This window comes from Chiloscyllium punctatum, chromosome 18, assembly GCF_047496795.1.
Source record: "Chiloscyllium punctatum isolate Juve2018m chromosome 18, sChiPun1.3, whole genome shotgun sequence".
In the NCBI taxonomy this organism is placed as follows: Eukaryota; Metazoa; Chordata; class Chondrichthyes; order Orectolobiformes; family Hemiscylliidae; genus Chiloscyllium; species Chiloscyllium punctatum.
Genome location: NC_092756.1, coordinates 48,047,055 through 48,058,260, shown reverse-complemented (window position 1 = coordinate 48,058,260; position 11,206 = coordinate 48,047,055). Strand labels below are relative to the sequence as shown.

Sequence of the window (11,206 nt, the reverse complement as noted above, 5' to 3'; positions counted from 1 at the left end):
TACAATTATTCGTGGAATCTCCACAGACTCTGGGGACGTGAAAGTTAAAGATTCAGCCCATTCTCAGTTCCCACATGCCTCTCATTTAGTCCTGATATTGTGTATTCTTCCTGACATTTCCTCTGCTAGCATAGCGGCAGCTGTTTGGACGTGTGGTCTGTGGAGTGCTGCAACCATTTAGTATTTCGCTTTCTGCGTTGGGATTGCTGAAACTTCGTATCGAATCCACATCACAGCGGTCAATTCTGTCAAAGTTTTACTTTTGATGAAACACGGTAAGAAATAACTCGTTTTTCCATGATAATGTTCTCCGAGGTGATGATTTGTTTTCCATCGAATTTTGTTCTCTGATATTTCAGCGTTTCATGCATCAGGATTTAAACCCAAAAGTTCTCGAAGATATCCCTCCCTCCCACTCGCCCTCACTCTCTTTTCCGTCCCTCGTCCCATTTGACTAAGGCATTGCACAATCCAACATAAACATTCACGTTGATACCGTCCAGTCTATGCCATTGCACTTACTCTTGCTGGGCGACCATGCCCCAATCTCTTCATTGGCACCTTCAAATCATTCGATCCGTTTGGATATCGTGGCTGTGAGATCAATTCTCTTTTAGCAGCTTTTCCTGACATGGACCAGAGATTATTGGAGCGTGAGGCTCAATAAATGGACACAGAGAATAATTGGGGAAAAGAGACTCTATTGGAAAAGATCAGCCAGGACGACTTTCTGCAATAGCCTACTGGAATTGCTGCTGGATTTTAACACAAAAGGCCAGGTCACATTCTGGTGAGACGGGTTCGATTCTCACCACACCAGGCCGGTGGAAGAACAGAAATGCAAGAAATACCTCCAATTAAGGAACCGCTAAACACGTTGTCAGAAAAGGCCATCTGTTTCAATAAAGGCCTTGAGGGAAGGAATCTGCCGTCCTTAACTTCTCTGGCCTCCATGTGACTCCAGACTGCTCGGCAACATATGCTGCAGACCAACACCGCATGCTGATGCAGAATGTAAAAAAAAAGGTTCATTTGACTCTACCTTGACAATTGTCTGCAGTTCACAGGAGTCCAGGGATGGGATCACACTGGCGAAAGGTGCAGGAGAGATTCACTCGGATAGTGTCGAGGCTGAAGAGATTTGGTCATGAAGAGAGACAGGACAAACTGGGGTTATTTTTCACGGTGCAGAGGCATTTGTGAGAAGGCATGGTTCAGATGTACAAAATAATGAGGGGTATGGATATTTAGACTGAAAGTAACGTTTCCCATCGACGGAGAATTGATCACGGGGGGTGGGCAGAAATTTAATGAGAAAGACAGAAAGGTTTAAGAACATGTGTGGAAAAGCGTTATAGGGCGGCGTGTGTTGGAATTTGCAACACTGTGTCTGTAAGGTTCAGAGAGGCAGGAACCCTGAGAACCTGAAGAAATATTCTGATGTGAATATGTTTTGCCAATAGGACAAAGCTATGGGCTAAACGATTCGAGTCGTTAAGCAGTTGTTATTGACAAATTGAGTCACAACGGGCTGAGGGGTCTCCTTTGAAACGGTTGTCCTCGGGAATATAGTGGTTCGTGTCGCCGCATGTTATGCGGGAGATAGGAGTTCAATTCCTCGCTGGGGCAGTGCAAATGTGTTAAAACTGTCGCTAATTTCTCAAATGCGGGTTATTAATGCCTGTCCTTCCATTTTCCATGTGACATGCCACAGGAAGGACAGCGCTGTCTGAATCAGCGTGGGGAAGGACTGCAGCTCCTGCCGAGACATTGTCAGTGAAAGTACAAACACGTGACTTCTGCAACCTGCACCGTGTATCTGTATTGGAATCTAAACCATTTAATAGAAAGAAGAAGGAAGCTGAAGAAGAAACAGGGTAAACCAATTCTGATGTGAGTACATAAAGATTTTCCACAGCATCTTGAGGAAAACTGACAAACGGCTCTGAGAAAGAGTTTCACTTTCAGAACTGTTAGTTCACAGCGGTATTTTTGTTCCACTTAAGCACTTAAGAAATTGAATAACAATTTAACTGAAGACTTGAGACGACGAGTCACGTGCTGGAAACTGTGTTTACAAACGAGATGTTTGATGACTGATAATGATGCAATAGGCTGAAGGGCCATTCGCCATGCTTTTAAAAACACAATGACTGTCATTTTTCAACTGAACCAATAAGTCAAAAACAAAGTCACCAAGAAAATTTGCAAACCTTGCATATGTCTTCCTTCGTGTGAAAGTGTTCAAATTCAGCTCTCTCACTGCTATTTCCCAACGTTGATTTCCAGTCAGGGAAAAATATTTAATGTTCCTTCTGAAAGTCGTAAATTGAACATGAATTCCTGACATTATAAAATAGCAAAGATATCAGTGCTGTCAGAGTCAGTGAGAATTTCATATCGGAGATGAATTCCAATGGAAATAAACGTTGAAAGTAGTTGCCTTTGCCTGCTCAGACTCAGTACGACAAAAATAATGCTTACTGAAACATTTAGGTTTTTTTTCAAGGATTTAATAAGTTGAATGCACAAAGGTTGGTTCTGTGACCAGAATGCCTTGGATTGAATGACTTGTAGATGCAGATTTTGGACGAGGGTATGCAAATTTGAAAATCACAAAACACCAGGTTATAGTCCAGCAGGTTAAATTGGAATTACTAGCTTTCAGACTGCTGCTCATTCATCAGGTGGTTGTGGAGTACACAGTTGTAAGACACAGAATTTAAAGCACAAGTTTACAGTGTGATATAACTGAAAGTGTACGTTGAAAAATACCTTCATTGTTTCCTAAGTTTCCCATCTGTTAGAATAACCATGATGGCTTCACTTCTTTCATTTGTAAAGCGCAAAACTTTTTATTATAAAGTTGCATTCTCATGTGAGCTTTAAGAATTGGTGTCAGCCCCCGTGTGCTGTTGTCTGTTCCATAATGTTTAGACTGATTCTAATTTTATAAAATTAGTTAACAGAGATTGACATGGATTCATGCACTTTTTGATCAAAGTGCAATGTAATTTTGCAAGTACAAATTCACCCCACAAACGTATATATGCGTGTGTGTGTGTGTGTAGGAGGGTCGCTGTGTGTAGATAGGGCATTGGGATCACCTGTACTGTGACATGAACCCAAGGTCACAGTTGTGGCCATCCCCATTGATTCCAAAATTTGCTATCAGCCTCTGCTCGGGCACATTTAGCTTCTGCCTGTGTCGAAGTCTGCCTTGGAGGATTGTCACCTGAATGTCCGAGGTTGAATGTCCTGGAACACGGAAGTGCTCTCCAGCTGCGAAGGGGCACAAATGTCTGTGATTGATGTGCAGTTCCATTCATCTTTTGCTGTACCCTTTGCTCGGTTTCACCAATGTACCGTGCCTCAAAACATCATTGCCTCCAGCGTGGTATTTTTTTTTGATCAGGTTACTGACAGAGTCGTAACAGGCCCTTCGGTTCAACAGGTCCACACCAACCCGCCGAAGTGCAACCCACGCAGATCCATTCCCATACACGTCACACTCCGGGCAATTTAATATGGCCACTTCACCTAACCTGCACATTTTTGGAATGTGGGGGCAAACCGGAGCACCCCCCCCCCCCCCCCACACACACACACACACACTCTGGGAGAATGCGCAAACTCCACACAGTCAGTCGCCTTAGGCGGGAATTAAACCTGGGTCTCTGGCGCTGTGAGGCAGCAGTGCTAACCACTGTGCCGAGATTAGCGTCAGCCTAAACATTATGGCACGGACACAGCACACAGGGGCGAAAACCTTCAAAATATTGTCGGGGCTGACACTAATTGTTAAAGTTCAACTGAGAATGTGACTTTCAAAAACGTTTTGCAAATTACATAAGAAAGAAGTGAAGCTAACATGGTCATTCTAACAGATAGAAGATTTAACAAACAATCAAGATATTTTTCAATGCATAATTTCAATTACATCACACTGTAAACTTTTGCGATAAGTTCTGTATCTTATAACTGTTGTACTCCACGAACACCTGATAGATGAGCAGCCCTCCAAAAGCTAATGCTTCCAATTTAACCTGTTGGACTATGACCTGGTGTTGTATGATTTATAACTTCGTATTAGAATACGGATCTCACAATTAAAACAGAGATGAAGAAGCATTTATTCTCTCTGACAGTTCTGGATCAGTGGACTTTCTTGGAGCAGAAGGCTGTTGAGGAAGTGTCATTAGGTGTAATGAGGCTGAGATCGGCAGATCTTCAAACTGCAAAGACATTAAGCGTTATGGGGAAAGGTAAGAAAGTGCAGTTCAAGGTTATCAGATCAGACATGAAACCATTCAATAGCGGAGCAGACTTAATGGTCTGAATGGTGTCTTTCTGTTCCTAAAATTGTTGGCCTTAATATGAAACTGCAAAACCGACCTGAGTAAAACGTGCCAAATTAAAAAAACGTGGTCCCCCCGGAACACTGAACCGAGGTGCAATGAACAAAGAACAACACAAATGGTAGATAATATGAGTAATTGATATGGAGTGGTCAGTACACCAAGATAAACAGGAAAACCGATATTCAGTATCGACATTGAACCTGGCTCCACGAAATATGTAGTTAACTCTCACAAACCACCATTCCCCTTCCATTTTAGTGACGCCCTCTCCGTTCTTGATTTAAACTGATTGAACGTCAGGCAATTGCAGCTGACGTTGCTGATGCGGAACTGAAACATACAGGGAAGCGGTTCTGACTGCTGCACAACATCATTCTGCTTCGAAAGATCAGGCAGTATTTCACATCGATTAATGTAAACGTTAAGATTTAACAAGCCATGACAGTGAAAGCATTGAAACCTCATCACTATACTTCCAGGGAAGATTTCTGTTCACACCACCCTGGACACCATGAGATTCATCATTCTTTTCTTCCATCCTTCGGTGCATGATGCCCTCGGCTCTTTTCCAGTCTTGTTGTTTGCCTTACAACATTGAGGCTAACCAATCATCTGTTACATTGAAGTTTCCAATGTATGAGACCATATCTCTGAGCTGGCAATGTGCTGGCTCAGTGGTGATAACACTGGCCTTGTAAACCAGAAAAGTGTTTGAAATATCCCATTCCTGTTTTTCAGTGCAAGAACTTGAGGAAAACCGTTCGGCAGGACAGGAAATAGCGGGCGTGAGCAACGATCTAGTTTTGTTGCAAGAACGAGGTGAGGCAGAAAAACTACAGAGTAATGGGGAAACAATGGGCAAGGAACACTGGGACGGGAGGGGCTGAATGTTTCCTTTCTTTGCAGTAACCAGACACTGGTGTTGAAGTCTGAAATTGGACAATATCAGCCAAGCGGGCGAAATCTTACTTTCTGTTTTCTCCCGAGGCCTGTTTCACTCTTGTGGAAATGTGTCTGCGTGCTTCAGTGTTTGGGTAAAAATGGGCTTCAGTTCCCCGACTGGGTGTGAACTTATTTTCCCCATCTCAAACTTCCATCCCATTTATTGCATCTTACAAGATTAAGACGTTCCAGGGTAATTAGCATTGAGATGAACACGTGAACATCAGAGTTTACAAGGTTACAGACCAGGTGCTGGGAAGGGAGATGATGGGACTCATTTCTGTGCTGTAAACATTTGATAATTCATTCATGTTTGAGGGGAAACATATCTGCAGTGACATAATTTTTAAAACTGTGTTATGAAGAAACGGTGCAACAGTTTCTGCCCTCATCCCTCGTGGTCTAGTGGTTCGTATTCGGCGCCTTCACTGAGTGGCGTGGGTTTCATTACCGTTCAGGAAATCAGGACTTCTGTTCCTGACGCAGAGAGAGCAGGCCTACCAGGAATCTGTTTACTGCCTTAGATCAGTCACTACCCCAGCCCTTTAAAAAAGGGAAAAGTGCCTTCCTCCTCTCTGCGCAGTCGGACAGTTCATCCTTCATTCTCCTCTGAGTCCACTTCCCAAAGAGTTTCAAAATACTGTCAAAACTGAGTCTCAGCTATTTCTTTTCTGTGCTTTACATACACAGGAGCTGCAGCGATTGAATGGGTTGGTTTCTGCAAATGAAACGTACCTATGAACAATGTGCGTTGCTCTTTCAGGATTGTCTTCTCTGACAGCGCTGGGACATGACTGTTGTTTTCTATGATATCGAAGTGCCAGTGTTTGAGTTGGGTAGAGAAAGTTAAAAATTACACAACATCAGGGCATAGTCCAGCAGATTTATTTGGAAGCACGAGCTTTCAGGGAGCCGTTCCTTCATCTGGTTGGTGTTTTTCTGCCGAAACTTGACGTATGTGTCAACATGCGCAATCTTGGAAGATCATCTGGACTTTAACCGATCGTTCGTGGTGTCGAAGGTACCCCTGACTTGGAAGTGTTGGTGTTGGACTGGGGTGGACAAATTTGAAAATCACGCAAAGTCAGATTGGAGTCCAACAGTTGTCAACCATCTGACGAAGAAGCTGTTGCTTCCAAATACGCCTGTTCGATGCAACTTGGTGCTGTGGGATTTTTAACTCTGATTGTCCTTGGTAATGTTTATCTTATCGAAGACAGTGAAATAATTTTCGTTCGTAGAGATGAAAATTCAAAATATTATCCACCTCAGTGTAACAAATAAAATTAGCTTGGATGTGCTGTGAATATCCACAACGCTCTTGCGCCAATTAAATTTCGAACCGATAACCATCTGATCCGTAGCCAGGTATATGAATGGTTGTAACACTGGCCAGATGCACAGCTGAGATTTTACGCTCTGCAGAGCTGTGGTGTTACCAAGGACATGAGCAATAACAGTAACATTCCCAAGGTGAACAAAAATCAAAGATAATCACCATCAATTATTCACTTCAAGTTCTCCTCAAATAAAACTACCATTCACAATCTGATCAGCCAATCAACGAGGTCACTGTTGATCGAGGAAACTTCAACTTATTTTACTGCGTTTCCACTGTAATTCGAGGTAAACTCCAGCCTAATGACAATATCGCATTTCCCACAATTTTCAGATTTAGATTGCGTCAATGAGCTCTTATATTTGCTGGAAATAAGTAACATGAAATGAGTGAAAAAGTCCTTTTGGTCATGTAATCCAGTGTATAGTCGGTCAGAAAAGAAAAGTCAAAGACCTGAAACATCACTCGCATTTCTTTCTGTATTAGTGCGTTTTCCTGAGTTGAATATTTGCAGGACTTGTCTTCAATATCTAAAGAATTTTTTTTTCCCGCGACAGATTCTTCGCAAATCAATTACCATCTGAGGTGTTGAAACTTGTTTTACTTCAGATTAAATTGGTTTAACATCCTTTCCCCCAGCCTAATATACCAATACTCCCGCCTCTTCCATGTATATACAAGCTGCACCAGGTGAGATTGCAGCTCCCAACGTGACGTTCCATTGCTCCTTGCTGCTCCATGTCAATAGAAGCTGCTGCAAGTAAGATTGGAGCTCCCACTCTGATGTCCCAATGCCCCCTGGTGCTCCATGTCATTAAATGCTGCTCCAGGTGAGAGTGGAGCTCCCAGACTGATCTCGCAATGCTCCCTGGTCCATGTCAAATGAAGCTGCTCCAAATGAGATTGGATCTCGCAGTCTGATGTCCCAATGCTCTCTGCTGCTCCATGTCATGAAAAGCTGCTCCAGATGAGGGTGGAGCTCTCAGACTGATCTCGCAAAGCTCCCTGGTCCATGTCAAAAGATGCTGCTCCAAATGAGGTTGGATCTCGCAGTCTGATGTCCCGATGCTCCCTGCTGGTCCATGTTAATAAAAGCAGCTCCATGTGTTGGTTGGACCTCCCAGTCTGATGTCACAATGCTCCCTGGGCCATGTCTACAGACGCTGCTCCAGATGAGGTGGGAGCTCCCATCCCTGACAGCTCCCTCACCTCTATACCATCATAGAATTAATGCCCACTGACCATTTCCACCACTGGAGCCATTGGTGGAATATCCGCCCCATGATACCCGAATCTTATTTTTCATCACCACCGAATCATACTAAAATTCTTCCTTTCTTAAACCTTATTTAGCATGTGCATATTGCAGTCAATCCGAAGTAAGATAATGGTGTTAATTGACGTAAGTTCAATAAAAATTACATCTTAGTTGTCATGTTAAGTAACTGCTACTTAAAAAGGACAATGTTTGTAATGAAATGACAGTTTTATTCCGTGTGAGTGAACGTGATTTGTATTATTTAAATTGAACTTGTTCGCTGTGTAAAATGATGAAGTAGATCTCAATTTCAAAACAAAATTGGTATTGTTGTCATCCACCTTGAAATGTGGTCATAGAGATGTACAGCATTGAAACAGACCCTTCAGTCCAATCTGCCCATGCCGACGAGATGTCCCAACCCAATCTAGTCGCACCCGCCAGCACCCGGCCCATATCCCTCCACACCCTTCCTCTTCATATTCCCATTCAAAGCCTCTTAAATGTTGCAATTGTACCAGCCACCACATCCTCTGGTAGCTCATTCCATACACCTACCACCGTCTGTGTGAAAACGTTGTCCCTTAGGTCTCTTTTATATCTTTCCCCTCTCACACTAAACCTATGCCCTCTAAGTCTGGACTCCCTGATTCCAGGGAAAATACTTTGTCCATTTATCGTATCCATGCCCCTCATAATTTCGTAAACATCTATAAGGACAGCCCTCAGCCTCCAATGCCCCAGAGGAAACAGCTCCAGCCTGTTCAGACTCTCCCTAACGCTCAAATCCTGCAACCCTGGCAACATTCTTGGAAATCCTTTCCGAACCCTTTCAAGTTTCACAATATCTTTCCAACAGACAGGAGACCAGAATTGCACCCAATATTCCAACAGTGGCCTAACCAATGCCCTGTATAGCCGCAGCATGTCCTCCCAACTCCTGCACTCAATATTTTGAACAATAAAGGAAAGCATGGCAAAGGCCTTCTTCCCTTCCGATCTACCTGCGACTCGACTTTCAAGGAGCTGTGAACCTGCACTCCAAGGTCTCTTTCTTCAGCAACATTCCCAAGCTCTTATCCTTATTTGTATAAGTCCTGCCAAGATTTGCTTTCCCAAAATGCAGCACCTTACATTTATGCGAATAAAACTGCATCTACCATTTCTTAGCCCATTGGCCCATCTGGCCAGATCCTGTTGTAATCTGAGGTTACCCTCTTCGTTGTGCACTACACCAACAATTTTGGTGTCATCTCTAACTTACTAACTGTACCTCTTATGCTAATATCCAAATCATTTATGTAAATTATAAGAAGTAGAGGACACAGCACCGATCGCTGTGGCACTCCACTGGTCACAGGCTTCCAGTCTGAAAAACAACGATCCACTGGCACCCTCAGTTGTCTACCTTTGAGCTAGTTCTGTATCTAAGTGGTTGGTTCTCCCTTTATTCCATCTAACCTTCCTATTCAGTCCTCCTTGAAGTCCATATAGATCACATCTTCTACTCTGCCCTCATCAATCTTCTTTGTTACATCTTCAAAAAACACAATCAAGTTTGTGAGACTTGGTTTTCCATGAAAGCCATGTTAGGTATTAGAACGAAACGTCTGTTAATGACATTCGTTTAAAGACACTTTAGATGTTTATGCTGCATTAATCTGTGGTTATTGATCCACAGTTTACGTTCACTTCCTGCAGTTAACATGCTGACTTCTCCCGTTGTTCATAGTTGAATGTGATGCATCCAGTGTGTGCATAACGAGAGGGAGCTTGCTTCCCACATCTTGTGTTGATCTGTGTCTTATATCCAACCTTCATCAATGGCAAGAGCAAGGGGGAAAGGTCGAGATCAATGTGTAAGTCTGTCCATGCCAATCACGGCACCCACATCGGCAATTCTCTACTGTGCATTCACAGCCAGTTTTCTGTGCCGCTACACCCACCCCCTGCACCTTTTGAAATATCTCTATTATTTTGTGGTGTCTCTCTGTGCTCTTATCACCAAGATGAATCACTTCTACCCAACCTGCTTCAGATTTCATGTGACAAAACACTCATTAAGAATCCCATAGCATTAAAGATGCACATCGCATCTCTCGTTATTTGGTTTCCCTGGATCTCTTTCATAAGATTAACGTTCACAGCAAATTGACTTGGAAAAGAAAATCGCGTTCCTTTTCATTATCCCATTTCAGTCTAAATTTCGTTAAGTTCAGGCATCAGTCTCAAATTATTCTTTGAGGTTTTCTCATCTGGTCGATGCAGATAAACTAACCATTGGAGTTCCAATTCCAATAAGACAGTGTGATAATCCGAAAATAGCGACGAGAGTGGGATTCGAACCCACGCGTGCAGAGCACAATGGATTAGCAGTCCATCGCCTTAACCTCTCGGCCACCTCGTCGCATATGCATGAGAGGATATGACATAATCTCCCAGACCATCACAATCTCATCACCTTTGGGGAATCTCCCATTCACAGCCTTCAACCTCATTGTCTCTGAACCCCACACTGCCCGATTCTCCCTCCTTCCTAAGACCTGCTGTCTCCTCCTGCGCCTGTTTGACCCAACTCATCTCTTCCTACCTCAACACCCTCCTGTCTCCCCAGTCCAGGAAATTCGCACCTACGTTTGTGACACCACCTATGTACTTCATCTCAATAAAGACTTTTATTTCCCTGGTCGACAACGCGTCATCTTCACCTTAGACATCCAGTCCCTCTCCACATCCATCTGCCATGATGAAAGTCTCCAAACCCTCTGTTTCTTCATCTCGCCCCATCCCAACCAGTGCCCTTCCACCGATACCCTCATCCAGCTGGCTGAACTGGTCCTCACCCTCAGCAACTTTTTCTTCCAATCCTACCACTTCCTCCAAACCAAAGGGGTAGTCATGGGCACCCACATATCACCGAGCTATGCCTGCCTGCCTGTTTGTCAGATATGTGGAATTATCCGTCTTTCGCAGTTACTCTGGCACCTCTCTCCACTTGTTCCTCTCCTCACCAACCGACACCTTTCACCCCGACCTCAAATTCACCTGGATCTTCTTGGCAACTCCCTTCCATTTATGGAATGACCAATGACAGACATATATTACAACCCCACCGAATCCCACAGCTAACAATACGACACCTCCTCCCACCCCACCTCGTGTAAAAACAGAATCACTTATTCCTAATTCCTCCGCCTCTCGTGCATTTTTTCCCAGGCTGACCAATTCCACCTCAGAAAGTCCAAGTTGGTCTCCATCCCACGTGTTTGACGATGCCCGCCAGTGCATCTCCTGCACTTCACTCAC

The 11,206-nt window shown here is 43.7% G+C and overlaps 1 non-coding gene across 1 annotated transcript; it reads right to left on the bottom strand.

Annotated features, from left to right (window-relative positions):
• Positions 1–10,225: 10,225 nt before the first annotated feature.
• On the bottom strand, positions 10,226–10,307 carry trnas-gcu (transfer RNA serine (anticodon GCU)). The gene has a single exon. It is a non-coding gene; the product is annotated as a tRNA-Ser (tRNA).
• Positions 10,308–11,206: the final 899 nt, after the last annotated feature.